General features: G+C 35.9%; 1 protein-coding gene across 2 annotated transcripts in view; it reads right to left on the bottom strand.

Annotated features, from left to right (window-relative positions):
* LOC150092847 (LIM domain only protein 3-like) overlaps positions 1-20,175 on the bottom strand; it is a 212,168-nt gene that overhangs the window by 154,418 nt on the left and 37,575 nt on the right. The window contains exon 1 of one of the 2 annotated variants that reach the window (XM_090414554.1): positions 18,627-18,711. The exons of the other annotated variant lie outside the window; for it this stretch is intronic. The gene's annotated coding sequence lies outside the window, so the exon portion shown is untranslated. Of the gene's footprint in view, positions 1-18,626; positions 18,712-20,175 lie in introns of those variants that run through there. 2 annotated transcript variants of the gene reach the window in all.

The raw sequence follows: 20,175 nt of genomic DNA, 5'->3' as shown, positions 1-20,175 counted from the left end.
TGGTAGCGCAGAAAACTAGCATCGAGTTATATTCCGAGTTACGTGATGGCTAATGAACATTTACAATAAGCTTCTTGGGAATGACAAATACGAACCAGGCGGCACGCGCCACCTCACATAGAAGAGCTAAGTAATCGGTCGTCCGACGTGCAATTGATCTCCCACAGATTGGTCATGCTTATTGGAAGCTTGAAAAAGTTCCATGAAACAGTAGAAAAAAGTTACTATTAGATGTGGATTTTTACTTATTATAATCTATTTCCGTAAGAAACGATCGACCTTTTGCCAATGAAACTTTGAATAATTGTAAAGAAAGTTTATTTATTGAAATTGTATTGTGATTTTTTTCAACTACTTTGCTCCTGTAGTTGAGCAAATGAAGACCTCTTTGTCACCAGTAAGTGATATACTTTAGGGTCGCAGCGTGTATGTGTTTGCAAATAACAAATGTCTTGCACATTCTACGAATTGTCTTTTCAAAGATTACTTAAAATCTCTTGTTTACCAGAACGAATATCAAGTAATAAGCTGGGTGTTGTATAGAACATCACACAACAAAACAAAGATATAGGAAGCCAAGCAGCCCACTTAGTCTATTGCAAATTAAAGTACCACATCAGTGAAAAATATAAAAGGAGTAGTTCTCGGTGGAGTACTATCAATGCTCTAAGTAGATTGCTTTAGGTGATTACAATCTTTACACGTGCACATTGAACACCATTGTTCGTACACGTCACAATCATCATCTCTCCATAAGCATTATGGAGCGCCATCCTAGATTAGCTAATGACTAACTAATGAAATTTCAAATCAAGTTGCGTATTTTAAATGAATACGTAATAATAAGATATCGTGGGATTCCTTTAATATAAAGAAATGACTAAACTTTGCATAAAATGCAAATGAAGAAAAGTACTGTTATAACTCAATTACGTTTGCGTAACAGATTCCTTTTTTTGATGAAGCAAAGATCGGACAAATAACTTGAGAAACAAAACACGTACGATATTAAATTTGTGTGACGTCTAAAAGACATTTTCATCAATAATAATAATATTTTTTTTTTTTGTTTTTCGCGAAAAAATTTTCCACTTGCTCAAAACAATAAGCACAACACTTTGGTTGTCTCACCTGTACCAAATCCCGCCAGACGGCGCTGAGAAGGAGACGTCACGTCAAAGAGTAAGAACCGATGCTCTCTCAGAGATAAGTTGAAGCAGCGAAGGCTTATGAAGGGAGTAAATTAAGCAAATATCCCGAGCAGTAAATTATCTAAATTAGAAACCATTACTCCAGGGAAATCACAGATGAGGCTTAGCGATGAATTATTGAAAGGACGAGAAAATTAAATAAGCGAGACGGCTCGCGCTGCGGCTCCCCGGTCCACTGAAGTAATGGGACCATCTGACAAGATCTTTATTTATTTAAAACGTCGACCGAGTTAAAAGACGGATTAATTATGTTTAAGCCAGCACTCTGTTTAATCTGTTTTTGTGATAGCTGTATTCCCGATAAACAGTTGCGCCTTCATTTAGTTTCCATCTTTCTTTCGTCCTGTCCTGTCCCCCCCCCTCGCATCCCTCTACTTCCCCTCTTCTCATTCACATCTGCCTTGGTACACGGTTTTTCAATACCTGCTATCAGGTTTCCACGTGCGAACTCTTCTCCCGCCCGAAGACATCACCGACGCCAGGTACCTTGCCACAATGGAAGCTGACAGAAAGAAATTACCTCGATAATATGTCGGGGGAGGTAACAGGGGGGGGATGGAAAGAGAGAGAACTGAAAAGAGAATGCCCGATAAAAAAAAAAAAAAAGAGATAAAATCAAAGCGTAATAAGGAAGATTTCGGAACAAGGGAATAAGCTGTTTTTGGCTAATGAAGTGATTCGCTAAAAGCGACAAATGAAGAAGTTAAAACTCTCTCAAGGATTTATCTTCGAAATGATTAGAGTTATTTTGCGTATCATGTTGAATGGCAGCTCTCCGTGGTCTGCTACATTCGGGGTTTCTTTTTATAAATAAAATTTCCATCAAGTAAAAAGATTTTTTTCTGAAACCATCAAATACTTGGATTGTATAATTTAAGTAACATCTCCATTCACATTAAGGTTTTCTCCATTTCCATCATCCAAATTAAAATCGAATAAAAAACGTATTAGAATATGTATTATGCATTGAAAAAAAATCAAATGGCCAAGTAGGACAAATTAAAGTACCAGCGATTGTGATAAATGAAACTTCTAAAATCCAGAACTCCCCGAAGGTCTTTTTGACTGAGGAAAAAAAAAAAAAGAAATATTTCTTAATCATAAGAGAATGACTCTTGTTTTTTCTCCTTAGCACTTTTTATATCTAAATCATCGTTATAGTTGATGTCCGTAATTTGAAATTTGAGACTCTTTAAAATATTAAACTTGATTTACATTTTAAAGCAGAAGTTACTTCAAATTTAAATCGCGTAATAATTGAAATTGTTTTTAAGACAATCATCAACTTACGCTGTTATTCCAGCAATATATGACGCTTGCATTCTTAAACATGCACGGAATTAATTCAAGCTACCTTTTTAAATGAAGATCAAATCACCAAAAATTCTCCATCAATTTTGGCGTATGCATTTTTAATTTTTTCTTTAACACCGAAATCCAGTAATGGATGTTGCAATAATATTCAGAAGCTGGGGACACACAAATTCTCAGACCTTCTCAACAAACCACAAAATTCTTACAAAAAACAAACTTATATCCTATTCTCTCAGCCATGCGGCTGGTGGGGGTAGCTATATGCTACCATACTAGGAAGAAGATTATGAGCAAGGTGGGGCTACAGTCATAAAATGGGTGTGCCCCATTTTATGGCCGTATGTGTGTGTTCACGGGACCGGTTTGCCTGTTTGTGAGGGATGAAAAACCCTCCACTTTCGTATAAGACCGGTTGACTCACCTCCAGTCGAAACAGACCAGATAAAGATTCCTCAGGCCTCTGACAGGAATCGAACCCGTCTTTCTGACCAAAGCGCTTCGTCCATACTGACTGAACTACGGAGGCACTATGAAAACTTCTAGAAACCTCAAAAAATATGCTCCCAAATTATAAGTCCGCATACACTCGCTTGATGAAGTTAAAAATTCTCATTCGGCTTACATTGTGGCCTGTAACAGATGCAAAAAACAATCACCTACTCTAAAGCAGACTTTATAAGAGCTCGTTTCTTGCTCAAATGACACTTCTGATTCCTTGCCACAGGACCAAGGGTCGACTAGAAGGTGTATGCCCCATTCATTTAAAGAGCTTTTTCCACGTGTCTCCCTCATCGTGATGTTACGATGGTGACATTTTCTTTAAAATAAGGCAGAACTCTTTTCATCAGTCGTTTCCATTAACTCCTGTTTAGACGACGAAAGCAAATTTACTTCCACCAATTTACGCACCACCCACAAAGTATTCCTCCTCTGATTTTTCTCCAGAAGAATATCAAAAAAAAATTCTCAATAACCTTGATACAAATAAGCCCAAATGGCATCTTCCAGTTGTTCTTCAGCATTAACGTCCACTTGTATCGTATTTATAGGCTGTCATACTCATCTCGCATTCAGCAACAGCACTGAAGAAAGATCTAATCCACCTGTTTCTAAAAAGGAAGATAAGTCATCCATCTTCCTGTTGCTCTTACTTTATTACTCTCTAAACATTAAAAAGATCTTTAAATGCTAACTACACTACTCGGCGAGTCACCAATTAATTGCTAACTCACAATGTAGATTCCCCCATTCTAACTCCTTAGCAAATATCTTATCTAACGTCATCTTCCTTTTGACAAAAGCCATGAAAAGTTGAAGAAAGTTCGTGGTTGCCCTTGATATTTCTTATTAAACAACTTGAGTCTCCTTCCTCTCTGTCGTGGTTGGGTTGCCAGCTTCTTCAGTGTGCCATAGCGGATGGTTTCCTTCTTATTACATTTTTAGATTTTTTTTTCCTCAAGGTTGGAGCACCTCAGAGTTCTGCGTTTCCATCTACAGTCCTCCTCCTATAAATAAGTGATATTATCTTACTAACGTCACTGCTCATGACTTAGCTGGCGAATGCCAGTGCACTCATTTCCTCTTCGTTCATCATGTAATGCTAAGATGACTTTGGCTTCAAGATATTCTATAATCAACGCCTTAAAAACTCGTTCATTGCAATTCTGAAATTCAGTGAATTTTAATATTTTCGGAAGAAGGAAAATGCTTTACTCTTGAGAATATTTCACCCTCCTCGCCAACAAAGATCACGTTTCTTTTCTTGAGTTCATTTACGCATCGAGCCGATTCCGGCACAAACAAATCGCATTCACAGCCTCTTCAGTTCCAACACTTTATAAATGCCAAATCCTCCTGATTATTAGAATGTTGTTTTCAAATTTGGGAGGGCTCGCCAATAACCTTCCTCACAATGCTTGACGGTATTCAGACTAAAGCTATTCGCTTAATATCTGGCCCCGTCTCACTGACGTCCTCCATTCGTGTTCTCATAAATGCTCTTTCCCTTTGAACTGTCTTTTCTGTATTTCCATGGACGATGCTCCACTGAACTTGCCATTTCTCCGCTTTCCTTTAATAGCCAACATCTACAAAAGGTTCAGTTCCAAACTTATCCAACCACCTTATTCTCTTCTTTCATTCTAACTTCTATTCTTTGGAACAGAGTTCCCCATTTCTTTTTCTCAAATGAATACAACTTCCATCTTTTAACAGCCCTACACACGAGGTCGTCTTTGTGTATTTAATATCAACTCCATACACGAGAAGTGGGTAATATGAAATAAAACAAATTTCCTATGAAGCATACAGAACAGTGACGTACGTTATTGTATTGTACAAGCCCCCATTTCGTTATACAAAAAATGAAATTAATATTTTACTAATTTCAGAACAATATTATACTTAACTAGAAGCTTTTCTTTTCATCTACTTTTAATATGTAAGCAAGGAATTGAAGTAATGCTGCTCCCAAATGTTTATTTAGAAATAAAAATAATGCTGCTCCCAAATGTTTATTTAGAAATCAAATATTTCAATTAAGACTAAACTTATCTTAAAATTAATTTTATCTTAAAGATTTTAGTCCTCACGATCCGTTTATCTTATTAAATACGACATATATCTGTAAATATTGAGAATTGCGCTGAAAAGTTAACTGAAATCTCAGTCTAAATCATCTTAAACTATAATTTAAAAATCTTCACTCTCTAAAGACACCGGCGTATCAACCCATCTTTCTTGTTTTAAAACAACAGCCTAAAGCTAAATTTGCTCACGGTGTACGTAAGTGACACCCGTCAATTCGCCTGCGACAATTAACCAACGTGCCATATATTTAAACAAAGATGTGTAGAAAAATAGCATTTTTTTACACACCCGTTACCAGCACATTGTCAGTGTAGGCCCGTGATAGAAAGATGTATAGTTCCCACCACCCCGTACATCATCACCAGCTTTCGTAATGCAAAAGAGATAAATGAAACTGGGGTCGTGCTATGTCACTTCGTTGTTTGTTATTGGCAGACAGCCCCTGTGAATGTGGCTTCCCGGCACAATAGATCGTTACTGCGGGAAAATTCCCCACTGTTAAATTACTTACTCCACGTCGGTGACTCTTTCATTTTCGCGTGTCAGCACGCACTCCCACACACACACACACACACACACACACTTTAAAAGTGCTTGTAAATTCATTGGCATTTATAAGGTGTTTATAGAGCAACCAGGAATTTCCATATACCATTAACGATATACCTTGACATTAATGTGGTAAACTACAACGTTAGATTAATCCTCGAATTCCAGAAAAACGATAATAAAATCTCCGCCGTATTTGCACCAGCCTTGCGAAATGAGCTGGGAAGAAACTCCATCAATAGTGTATGTGGAGAACACCAATAAACTCGGCAAGATATTTAGAGCAGACGTTGGTTCTTCCGACAAAATACTAAAACATCTTTCCGCGGAGATATAAACAAGTGGGTGAAGGGGAAAAGCAAAGATAAAAGATTCTTGGGTAATAAGAAAAAAATCCGAACAGGGTTGTCGAAAGAAAAATACTAGATTGATTCCAATTTTAATTAAGTAAAGATTAAATTATTTATTACATAATTTAATGATGTGAATTTAAATATAAGGTGTTTCAAAAAGAATGACCCGATTTCAAATAATTTATATTTAATAATGAAAATGTGGTACAGTTACAAAATAAATTACCAAGTATAAAGTATAAGTATAAAGTTTCACTCACCACAATTACAAATGCTCAGGTTCCCTCCTCCTTCTGCACGAACAACATTAAACCGATAGCTGAATTCATTGGGACATTCTTTTTGGAACACCCTGTAGTTTATCTTCAATCCACTTTTCTATCATTTATTTTCATAAAAAAATCATTTCCAGTCCTATCCAGATAAAAACTATGCCACTCTACAGTGAAGCATTGCTAATGTCATTTAACAGTGCATCATTGAAAGCAATGTCATTCAAATTAATTTAAAGTTGGGCAGCGATAAAGCATTTTCGGATTTATTGTACTTCCAAAATACAATGAGTGGCCAATTGAATAGACCCTGTATCCGATAATTTAACATTATCCTTTTCATCACTTAAAATATTCTTACCTTCTCAGAATGAATTCCACTAGGTGTCCATATGGATTTTCTGAAGATGTACCTTGCAATGTGTACAGTATTGTGCTGTAAGATGGATGCATTGAAAAGTGGTTCACATTTACTAAGCAGTAATATTTATCAAGGTACTGACAGTAAAAGAGCACTTCATTGGTATCATAAATTTTAACGTATGCCAAGCAAACTATTTCTGTATCATGGCACACTCCAATTAGTAGCCTATAGAGTTGTAACCTGGCACGATGGAGTCCACTGATCCATGCTGCTGTTGCAATGCCATGGTCCAAATTGCCAGATGACTTTCACTCGTTAGATGTCCAGTGTCAATGATCCTACCATTGACCCCTTTACTGCTTGTGCCTTCATCCTTTGTTTGATATAAGAAGTAAATTCCATAGATGAGTGTTTCTAATAAACTGACCACTTAGTGCAATGCCGCTTCGGCACAACTTAACACTTTGATTCCTAATGTAACTCCACCTCCCGCTCAACCACTTAGCTAGAATTTAGTCAACAAAATTCATTTTATTTTCGCATTTAATGCTCTCACAGCACTTCTTATTAGACTAATGGAATATTAGTTGTGTAAAGGAAAAACCAAGTACTAATTATAGTACTCGCATCTCATACATTTAAACATTAAGCGAAAAATCATATTACAAGAATAAAAGGATGAAAATGTAATAAGAACTTGAAAGAAAATTTTAGTTATTTTTCAGAAAAAATAAATATTCTCAAAGAAAACGTATCGTCTAATAACACAAAAGAACACTTAGTATGATCAACAATTTTATTGGATAGTACGTCAAAAGCTAAACTAATGGTTAATAAAAACAAGCAGCAAAAAGCGATCGTGTTGCATTTTAAAATACAGGAAGTATTCTACTTGGGAAAAATCAGCGCAAGGCAACTGCAAATCGAAGTATGAAATGCTTTGAAAAATATTTTTCGAAATGTAGCCTTCATAGTTTCTGATTCATTTCCAGCTCCCGATAAGTGTTTAATTTACAGTTTTATGTTACTCTCTCTCTCTCCCCGAGAGAAGCTAGTATCTCATACACGTTTAACAGAACTTTCGTCAGCGAAACATTGGAAACCTCGAGTAAATTAGTTACATGCATGGACTCGATATGGTGGAACCCATCCTTCAATGTTACATATAATATGTAATAAAGATGCAATGTGATAAAATATTTATTAGAATGGATTCCAGCAATAAGTCCCCAGTAAATAATCTAATAGGATAAAAATTAATAATTATATATATTTAGCAATCTATATTTTTGAAAATTAACTTTATAAGATAAAATTCAATGAAAAAAATCGGTATAGCAACAGTACACCATTAAAAAATATTAATACCTAAAATACAATCCAAATATTAATAATTTTATACTTACAAATGCAAAAGACTGAAGGCTATTCTACTCCCAGCTGGTTATAACTAATACAACTGCCCCAGAGGACGAGCTTAAAGCTCACAAAACTCCCTTTCCCAAATAACTTCATTTACAGACGAAGGGGAATATGAAAAGCATTTTTGCTTCACCCATTCTGACAGTAGCGTTATATATGTTTATACTTAACCCCGTGTGGTGACCGGGATAAGAATAGTCCCACTGCAGCCCGTGCATGTATGAGGCGACTAAAATGGGTACCTAGGGAGGTTAAGGGATTGCAGTGCTATAGTCGATGAAGTTTTAGCTGAGGTTCGGCTATTGCTGTTACCCTCCTGCCATGATCAGAGCTTATAGCTCTATATTACCCCATTCATGCATTTTCTTCTACAGATAATGGGAACATGAAAAGCATTTTTGCTTCACCCATCTAGCAAAAAAAAAAATATATATACTTAAGTTGCTTTGAGTCAAGTGGGATGTTCTTGTTTTGCAGTTTAAAGTTAAAATTAAATTTGATTAACTGTCTTGCTTTTATATATATTGACGTATTATGTTTATAAATAAAATTTTTAAAGTAAAATATAGCGATTATGTGAAATTCGATTTTTTTTTCTTAAAGTAGTTTACAGTTGACGAATGTTAAGCTAACCTTAATGAACGTTACAATAAAAAAAAAGTCCTTTTTGGATTCATGAAAAACTGTAATGCTTCTATGAAAAGTCGAATTTTGTTGAATACATTGCTGCTTACTACGAATTAATATCATCCTTACAATTCCAGGGATGATAACAGAATAAAAAAACAGATCTACAGTATCGAGTTAACAGACATGTTTACAAAAATAAACTGCTTAGTCAAAAGAATTTTTAAAAGATGGAATGCAGCGCAACCAACTATAACCAATAAAAGAGGCCGAAAAAAGTTACTTCATAAGTTAAAGAAAATCGTCTAGAATAGAAAAAAATTGTAAATATTTAAAATTCACTTTTAAAATCTCTCGTAAAATTCTTGAAAATAAACGTATAATTGTATAAACATAGGTTATAAAGGAAGCAAGAATCTGTTTTATTTTTATGCCTTCGACATGGTGTCAATTTGATGCCAGATTATCGACAGTAAGTTGAAATAGCGCAATTCAGAGGAATTCAAATCTCACAAATACCTTAAAGGCGTCTTTCTTTAGTCTTTTTCCCCCCTTCAACAGTATTATTTTTTCAAAAAAAATGGGCATTTTGAACCACTTGTCATTCAACATGCGCGTGCAACATTTAAAAAAAAAAAGTGTTCAACATGCTCGTGCAACAATAGTATTACTACGTGTAGTGGTACATGGAATTCCACAATAGTATCACTCCATGTACCATTGTTTGCCCTGATGTTGTCAGCCAAGTTTATTCCACATCACTTTAAACAAACTATGTTTGCATAACGCCTACAGTGCATGATATTTTATTGTGCATTACATCCACAGAACCTGTAAATATTAATACCGTGGATGGTTTATGCATTGCACAATCTGGAAACGCTGCTCTAATCCTAACAGGAAACATTTTCAAACCACTTCAGGATTGCAATAAGCGGAGGGACGGTCTCATACTGGCTGATGAAATTCACCTACCACCTAAACAAGCATCCGTACCCATAATGAGATACGAACTCAGAGCCTGCTGGTTGGAGATCAGCTATCACTGAGACAATGACATGATGCATTGTGAAGTTGAAAGAATCAATTCCATTGATATCTTGTGGCAAAGATAGGATAAGATGCACTATCTGGAAGTGTTGCATAACTACCAACCGGTCCATACGCTACAGACCCAACTCCCACCAGGGGAAGCAACTCCACACCATTCCACTTACTCTATCTAATCTAACTGTTAGAATAAACTGACATCACTCTATTTAATAGTCTGTTGGATCACGGTGAATCATCAGGATAGTCTCATTTAGTCAGTATATGAACTCCATGGTTCCAAACACTTACAAGACGCCTACCTGAGGCGAACAGAATGAATTCTTGCACCTTCATCAAATCTGAGAGCTGTGGCTTCGTAACATGAACATCTTTTCACACATTCAAACGATACTTAATGGGATTGAAATCCGATAAATAAGATGCCCTAATCCACTAGAGCCTCATATTTTTCGGAAGCTATTCCTGAGTTCTGACGCATCATCCAGTTGGAATTGGCCTTTTTTACAATACTAATTGTCACCCTGAATGGGTGTACTTGGTCGGCAACGATATTAAGCTACACATTCAGCACCTACCATCAAGGAGTAGGACTGATGAGTGCCTACAAACCACCTTGCTTTGCTGGGATCTACTGAATACAATGGCTCTTTGGTTTTGTCGTTCTCCCTCCGTATTCACAGGAACTTGGATTAATCTCCCCATACAACCAAGTCTTCTGTTGTTCATTCTGGATGGTCGTTCACTCAGTTTAGTTGTAGCTGCTTGTATTTGTTCGATAAGTGTTGTATGGTGTTCTCAATGATCGTATATTATCAATCTACATTTTCTGTGATACACGGTGCATTTAGATATGAGGATAGTACATCCAGCAATCCATGGCATTTTAGTTGTACCTTACAGTCATTTGCTCATATATGTGATGCCTATTGGGCTTTCTGTCAATCCATCATATGCCTCTTATATTGGCAAGTTGTTTCCGACATACGTTTAAAGTTGATCCGGCTAGGATTGGATGCATAAGAGTGTCTTAGATATAACCGAAATAATGTGAGAAACTAGTTATCAGTTTCTGCGACGCTCTTATCTGAGTATCCTCCCTATTCTAAGCCTTGATCTTTGCTTATTATCCCACTTGAATATCGTTTCTCACACGAAATCTACTGCTAATTGATGCTCACCAATGTTCCAGTGTTATGAATCGTGTATTAATTGTGTATTCCAATTAGCATCCAGTGTGTGTGTGCGCGCGCACACATATAATTCGGTGACTCATTGTCAGTATCTATCAGTAACACTTCAAGTTCTTATCGTTAAAGTCAGAAATAAACATGGGTCTGACTATTAATGGCTGTCGATCTTGGGTATTAGAAAAGTATCGTGCACATGTTCACCAGCAAGCCAACTCAATAGTAGCACTTCGGTTAGCTGTTCTACATTGTGAAACAGTTGAAAGTGATTTCCGTTATTACTGTTCGGTAAATTAGTGAATATACATCCTCCTCCAATCTTATGGATGACTTTTAACCAAAAATTGGCGCATTGAACAGTTGGCTCTCTTTGAGCAAGTTGCCCCTCGGAGAAAAAAAAATTATACCACCAACATGACGGATTACCACCCCCCCCCCCCGTACACGGAATTTCTCTAGGAATATCATAGAATACCATGCCATGTGACACCGCTTAAATGACACTGCGTGATCCCCAAAATCGCTCGTCAGAATCACAGGTTGTTGGATTTATCGTGCAGACTTTACATGAAAAATAAACTGTGATGGACTTTAAACTAATTCCTTGCATTTTCGAATTTGTAAGACTCGTTACGTTGCCATAGTTTTCATAAGGTTACAGTTCTCAGCTGAACGAAAAACGGATCTGCGTACCCTCGTGGTATTCTCCATGACGCTAGTTGTACAGGAAGGTTCTAATCAAGGCCTAGAGGAACTGGTATGGCTTTGTTGCAGCCAATTCCAGAGTTAATCGCCATTTGGTACAGTTATCGATTGTTGTGAAAGTAAACTACATTTCAAATTCTCATTAACTTCGATAGCCACTAAAAATCAGGACAATAGTTGGACGATTTCTGTTTGGAAATAGCCTTAAAAAATAATATCTTCAAAGTATTAAGCAATCACCGAATATCTCCTCACCTCTGTCTATCGCTATGTGTCTGTGTGTGTGTGAGAGAGAGATGAATAATTATTGTAGACAAAGTTTTAAGAGTTTTAAGTTTTAAGAGCTTGTGTAGCTGAGTGGATGTGGCGTTTGCCAACCACGGCTCTTGGCCGCACGAAGGAAGACTTGGTTTCGAGTCTAGTCGACGACTAGAGGAAATTTTTCTAAGCCTTTTTTCGACCGGTTCCCGAGTTAGTCGATCTCTGGCACGGGCAAGCGGGTTTTTCCTCCCGGAAACTCGGGTTTTTCGTCCCGTAAACTCAAGAAAATCGACCGTAGAACCCACATTATTTTCAGACATTAAATATATTGTGTTAGGGACCACGAGATGGTGGCACATTTGAGCCGTCTCTCTTCACTGTGTACCACTTAATTAGTGATAGCCTTGGGCCATCTATCTCTGATTGGTACCAGTGGAGATTGAACTGCCCACTCAGTCTTCAAAAAGTTAGATAGGGCTAAATGGCCTCGCCTACTCCCGTATTCGGGAATAAAAAGGCGTTAGCTGATTTTTTTTTTTTTTCTGACAAAGTTTTAAGAGATTCATCGCAATATTTCCATTTTACCATCCTACAATCTTATATAAATATGCATATAAACGACCCAGTTAACTCCAGAATACTTAATTATGGATTATGCTCAATCAAGAAGACTGAGTTACAAAAACACAAAGTTATCGTAGCTTTTTCTATTGTGTATGCTTAACAACTCGTGATAGACCCAGAACAAACTTCTACTTTATACGATAACTAGAAATGCGTTCGTAGTTGATTAAACAGAGAGATAATAGAAATATTAATATTAATACACCCATTTAAGACTTCGGTTGCTGAGTAGAATCTCTCACCTCATTATTTGCAAATTTGTGAAAAGAGAAAACTGATTATAAGCTTGAAGAAAGTGCCCACGTTTCATTATATATTAATAAGTCCTGAAATAATAAATGAGAAAGCGAAAACGAGGCAGATAATAGCAGGTAAATAAAGGATAAAAGAAACACCATTTAGAGGTTTAATAAGTGTGGACATAATTGTTAATCAAGTAGATAATAAAGAGAAAGATTAAGCAAGAATGGCAGTTCTCTCGCTTCTTGGTTGTTCATAATGGTAGCATTTTCTCTAAGAGAGGAGGGAGGGAGGGAATACCCTCATAATCATACGTAACATCTACGAAGGAGTGTTGTTTACCAACTTCTTGAGTCATCTTTTAAGAAGCAAATTTATTATTGATTTTTGCTGAAGTGAAAGAACCATTATCAATATTATCATGGGATCGACTTTTTTTTTCTTAGATTAATAACAGAAAAGGAAATAGAAATCAGCGTACGAGGCTAGACCACTGTATTTGTATCGCAATTAACCCTCTCTCTCGACTTTTTTACGATTCTGTGAAACTGTACATCATAACAGAGGAGCGAATAATGTAATAACTATGCTAAAAACTAGTCAATCATATTTACTGCTTTTTTGAGGTCAGTAGTGTGGTAGCGAAAAACTCGCTGATTGGAATGATCTTTGCATAATATTGTAGGGACATTTGCAAACGGTATTTCCATCTAAGGTGAATTGCAAATTTCAGCCATCGTATTTCCAACCCAAGATGTGTATGCATTATCTTTTGAATAGTTAATTACAGTTGTAGCCCAAGATGCTTGAAATACAAGCAGCCAAATTAGAAGCTAACTAAATGATTGGAATAATGAATGCGACCGTCGAAGCTTAAATGTTAAACTAAATATTTTATTTTTCTAACGTATTCCACATTTTAAATTGGTCTTTACGTTTTTCAGTTGTTTATGAAGAGAGAAAGTTATTATATGCACAATAGCAAAGTTCATCAGTATATATCTCAAAATTAGCTCTAGGTTCATTCGCTTACGACCAGTGGCTCACCCGGTGGGGAAGGAGGGGGCAGAAAAAAAAGAAAAAGGAAAAAAAAAAAAACTAGAAAAATTTCCGAAAAATCTTTTTCTAATTAAAATTAATTTTTTTTATTTATGTTGTGTCGCGTTTTATATTTCTAGACTACTTGTGAATTAGAAGTCACATAAGGTGGGAATACCCTATAGCTCTCGGGAATCACGGCCGCTGTGAACACAAGGCGAACGAAGTAGTGCTCGGGGGAGGGGGGGATCGAACGCTACTTCGTTTGCCCGAGCCGGTCCAGAGGAGATCACGGGTTTCATATATTGGCGATCACTACAGATGCTCATACTCGGTCGTATGAGGTCATTGCATACGACCTCATAGATCGTATGCAATGCGTAGTGTCTATTCTCAAATCGTCTACTCAACTCGGACATCCCCTCCCCAAGATTAAATCCTGAGTGCGCCACTGTTTGGGACAAAGAAAGATGGTATTTAAGAATGCCATTTTGAAATGCATCGTTTCCATAATTATTTCTGTATAGCAAGCTGATCATTTTAGAGTACACTTTCCACTGTGATTATGTTTGTTCTTCTCAGATAGAAATTATGTACATAATCTTATTGATTTCATTCTCTTCCCGCTGCCATGCCCTTAAGATTTGAAAAATTTCAAATCTTAAATCTTCAAATTTCAAATACTTCCACTTCTCCATAATAAATATTAGTTCTCCAAAAATAAATATTTCTGAAACTTACAAAAATCAGCCATAGAAGTCTCTTAATTAATTTCAGACAGTAATACAAGTTAGTGTTTAGGATCATAAGATGGCAGCAGGTGTCTTATGTGCTCTCTCGGAGTGAGGATACAGAATAAGAATTCTCCTTCGCACTTTGGGAACAAATGAAAATTTTAATGTAATGTCTCATCAAAAGATATACCTGAATGGGAAAAAACACTCTTATGGAGATTAAAGTCGACCTTCCTAATTCAGTGATTAACACAGTAAACAGATTTATTTAATAATTCGTTTTTTTTTTTAAATTTTACTTGGGCGGTATTTAAGAGAATCTACTTAAAATGTCTCAGATATGTTTTATACTTTAGAAGGGAAAGATTTAAGGGTTAAGTTTAGCACGCATGGGTATTACAGTCAGATGGTAGTATGAGAGATCTCACTAGAGAGAGAGATTGAATAACCTAGTAAACAAGTGTTTAGTTAACAGTAGGTTGTATTAATGATTAGTAACTTTCTTTGTTAGATTTTCTTTTACAACATTTTGGATCAGTTCAGACCTCTGGCAGTCTGTTTTCTATTTGAGAAAATTAATAAAGTTGTAGAATTAAACAACTTCTACAAAGAGAAGAGAAGCTTTTTGTAATGCGAACTTTTCCACAAAACATGAACGGAGTTCTACAGAACTTTATTCATGAATAAACACAAAGTTATTCAGTTCATAAGTCAGCAGTATATTCTACAGTTTAGGAAATCATGAAGTCCGTTCAGCGCATAGTAAAGACGATTGTAATTGGAGCCCATCAAGAACACTCTCAGTACTGATGAAGTTTTCTGATTATTTTAAACTGTCTTTCTCTTCAGTATTGCTCGTTCAAAACTAGCTATAATGATGAGCTAACCCAGACAGCTGTTTATATATAGGAAATGGAATCCTTCCACTTCTCCATTCATCGAACATCAAAGTATCAACGTGTGTATTTCTGTTGGATACATTTCCATCAAAACACTGTCGCAAGAAAGAAATAAACCTATTAGCCATGTCTGTTTGAACTGCTTCCATGTGAATTGGAATCTAATTTGCTAACAGCCAAACCGATAGTGTGATGTTGAGTCGCAAAGAACGGAATGGAATAAATCGATCCAAATAAAGATAAAAATCAAACGATGATAACAACAAGCTGGTGAATAGAATCTCTTTAAGCGAGGCAATAGTCCTTAAGACATGTTTTGTACTCTGCTCTTTTTTAAAAACAGCAGGTCTGGATATTAACTTTTTTAAAAAAAAATAGTCGAGTAAATGAAATCGAACATAAAACTTGCGTTTCCATTAGTGTAAAGTGACAAATTTTATTCTATAAAGAAACGAGTCGAGTAAGAGAGAGATTGACTGCAAAAATGTTATTTGGTTTTAAAGTGATTTTTATAGAGTTGCATCAAGATTCTCGACACTTTTGCTAAAGTCATTTGCGTAGTATTTCATTTTTCTTGCCTTTACAGTAAATTCTGCAAACAAAACGATATAAATTGAAGCAATCTATCGAACATTAACGCCATCTTTTGTCAATAGAAATTTTTTGTCTATAAAGGAATGAAACTAATATTTAAATCTGGTGTAATCGGGATATTTTATACTGCAACATATTTCTAATTATTGAAATCTTAATAATTATTGTCACAGTTTTGTAATGTAACACTAGATCATCTGAAATTTTTGGGGGAAGATGGACCGAATCCTTGACTCTTTATCTGATTGAAGAAAATATGTGTGGATGGGGTGTTATTGAGCTAAAAGCTCTAGCTATGGCTGAGTAACGTTAGCTGAGACTCAGTTAAAACTTCATTGGCTACAGTTTGATTCCTACTGATGATTCCTAGACCACTCCATAGTGGCCGAAAAACCGCCCAACTCAGCGTTGGCTCCCCCCACCACCGAGCAGAACCGCTCATATTCCATGGAAACGCATACACCGACAAAGCCACTCACCGGGCCGTGCCGGAGACTCAAATTTGCTCCCTCAAGGCAAGAAGCTTAAGAAAGCGAAACTCAAACTCTCGAAACTCAGCGTCCCAGGGGGGTAAAAACAACAGCCGAGGCTCAGAACTTCATTGGCTACAGCATTGCCATCCGTTACACTTGCTATGATCGAAATCGACAGTCTGATTACCTGTTGTTAACTTCCGTGGTAGATGGAGTGAGCCCTTGGTTCTTTATCCCTTTATCTCTATTTTACTTGAGGTAGCTGGGTGAGTATTATGCCCGCTCTTGGTGAGCTTTTCTAGTGGTTTTCATTTTAAGATGGCTTTTGGTCTTCTGTGTTTGAAGTGGTCTGTTGGGCTGTAGTTTGATGTCTGTTTTAGTAATTGGTTCTTGTGGTTTTTTGTTATTGTGAAGAATTTTTCTGCGACGCTTTTCACGAGTGTCTTGATGCTTGGTAGTTTAGTATCGCGATGAAGTTGAGCGTTTCTGACAAACCAGGGTGCGTTTAGTGCCATCCTGAGACACTTGTTCTGAGTTGTTTGCAATTTTTTTAATGTTTCTTTCTGTCGTGTGTCCCCAGGCTGGTGAGGCGTAGATTAATTGGGGTCTTATTACTGTCTTGTATATGAGGATTTTGTTATTTTGGTTTAGGAAGCTTTTCCTGTTTAGGAGTGGGTACAGCTGTGCGATGGTCTGGTTGACCTTTTGTGACGATGAAGTCGGTGTGCGTCTTTAAATTTAATTTCCTGTCCAGGTGTACTCCTAGGTATTTTGCTGTCTTCTGCCAGGGGATTATTTTTCCAAACATTTGAATGTTGTCTTCAGGTTCTGTTTTTCTTCTGCTGAATAATACTGTAGTACTTTTTGTTGGATTAATGGCTATTCGCTGTACCAGCTTTCTAGGGTGTTGGCTACGATTTTAAGTTTCTTGGTTACGAGTTTTGGTCTGAGGGATCTAGCCATGATGACCGTGTCATCGGCATAGAGTGCAGTGATGGTTGGTGATAAGTTGGGGGAAGTCTGCCATGTATTACCTGTTGTCCTTATAAGGACTGGCTTAAAGGGGCGAAGCAAGAATGCTTTTCATCTTCCCCGTTATCTGTAGAGGACAGTGTAGGGATAAGGTGTTATTGAGCTATTAAAGCTCTGATCATGGCAGGAGGGTAACAGCAATAGCCGAGCCTCAGTTAGAACTTCATTAGCTACAGCATTGCCATCCATTACCCTCCCAGGGTATTGGATTGAATGAATCAATCACCACATCTCACTGTCGTATTATTACCTGTTGTTCTTAAAGTTTTTAAAAGAACTGGGCGATGGACTGAGTCCTTGACTCTTTATCCCGTCATCTGAATGAAGAAAAATCTGTGTGGATGGGGTGTTATTGAGCTCAAAGCTCTAGTCATGGCTGGGTAACGGCAATAGCCGAGCCTCAGTTAAAACTTCATTGGCTACAGCTTTGCTATTTGTTACCCTGAAAGTCCTAAAAAGGACTTTTTTTTATTACCTGTTGTAGCAAGAGTACTTCCATTTTATTATAATAGTTTTAAATTTAAAAATTGGTGTATTAATATTCCTCTAAAGTTTTCAAAATTAATAATATATTTAAATATTATAAGTTATAAAAAAATTATTATTGTTATAATTTTCGAAATAATTTAAATATTAATACTGATTTTTTTAATTGTAAATTAAAATTAATGTCTTATTACATGATTTGGTTATGTGCAGCTTTTTATTTAGTTGTTACGTAACAAAATGATTTAATAATACATTTAATTGGAAAAGATTGAATATACAAAACTATGACACATTAAAATAATACACAACTACACATAAAGATTTCTCGAAAATTATTTTAAAAACAATAACTCTTTCTATAGAACATTTTTGAAAAATTAAAAGTAATTCACATATTACTAGATAATTTTAAAAATATATAAATTATTACTAATTAACATAAAATCTATATTTACAGTATTATAATTATTAAATGAGTTTTTTATATATATATATATATATATATATATATATATATATATATATATAAATTTACCCCATTGAACGTCAATAAAGATAAATTTATGCTTTTTCAAAGACAGCAAAGGAATTCTTACTTTATCACAGAATCATAATGAGAAAACTCCTTGAAATATTCAATTAATAGTTTCGTAAAATAGCGCTGATAATCATTCACCCTTAAATACTTTCTTATATTTATCAACCTTAGCGTTTGACAAGCTACGCAAGAGTGTAGATCCCGATAACCATAGCTAAGGAGTCGCACTTCCGACAGACGCGGAAGTAAAGCTAAACGTGTCCGAACAAGAACGCTGAACAAATAGATAAGTTCGATTGATGGAAGCCATATCTTGGGATTGTTCCTGAGAAGATTGAGGTCATGGTTTCCTTGATAACGCTGGCGTTTCATAAAGTAGTTTGTAAAAATCATTGTCGACAGGATGCTAATCTCGGCCCCCTTTGTCTGCAGTAAAGTGTCATTTATATGTGCGAATTACTCTAAGCAGTATTATTAAACCCTTTCTCATTAACTCCGCACAGGATATTCCATGTAGCTTTATAAGGAATTAAAGTTTGTTTCTGAAAATTTGAAGCATAATTTCCGTGTTTAATTTTTTTTATATGAAATTGATTTTGATATTGATAAGCATTAAAAAAAACGCATGTAATTTTAGGTTAATTCTAAATATTTGCTTTCATGTAAGCTCATAGTATATGTTAAAAATCATTGTTGCTCCGTTTCTGTCTCCTTTATTTTTTTATTAAAATAAGTATAGAATTAATATTTATTTCTAAATGAAATACCGATTAATTTAAGTAATAATTAATCATTACTCCAAGGAACTTGTGTGAGATTTTCATTTGAAATACACTAAATTTTAATCATATTTTTCATATATTTTATTATTATTAAATGAAAGGTGTTAAAGTACATAATAAAAATAATTTAAAATTTCCGATTTTAATAATATTATTCTCCCACATATTTATCAGTAGTTAATGATACAAAGATATTTTATAAAGATTGATTTTAAGACAAAAATAACACTTGAGTTTAAGAATCTTTCTCAAACATAACCAAGTTAGCCGGTCTTGGGCGTGGACAGCAGGTTTTTTCTCCACAGTTTATCTGGGGTTTTTCCTCCCGCAGCAGGCAAGCCGGTCCGCGAACACACGAGCTACAGCCATGGAATATACCGGAGGGATAGGGCCAACCCCCTTATCCTCGGAACGGGTACGACCTATTTTAAGGGCTTAAGATAGCTCTGTAACAGGCCAGTAGGCCTAACACGTAGAAGTGAGAAGAACAGATTACCCCAATAACAGTTCTGTCGCTCATGTTTTTCACGAAGGTGTTAAATCTCTTGGTTTATTTTGAATTTATCAAGCATTGATTATTAAATAGGTGGTGGTGAAATTTTTTCATTAAAATAAAGAATAACAAATATTCGTTATTCTTTTCTACTATGGACAAACAATTCTTCTTCTTCCTTCAACAGTGTCAAATTTTGAAAATGATTGAGAGAGAGAGAATGAAAGGACCAGTTTAGTGCCTCCAAGTAGCAATCGAGATGAAGTTGTGACATTCGATTTGTGAAACATCTGGGTTCGAATCCGTAATATGGACAAGAAGAACCTCTGTAA

The sequence above is a fragment of the Typopeltis vanoorti genome, chromosome 25 (assembly GCF_054136105.1).
Source record: "Typopeltis vanoorti isolate ZY-2024b chromosome 25, IOZ_Tvanoo_1.0, whole genome shotgun sequence".
NCBI lineage: Eukaryota > Metazoa > Arthropoda > Arachnida > Uropygi > Thelyphonidae > Typopeltis > Typopeltis vanoorti.
The sequence above is the reverse complement of the archived record's forward strand: the minus strand, read 5'-3'. Positions and strand labels throughout refer to the sequence as shown.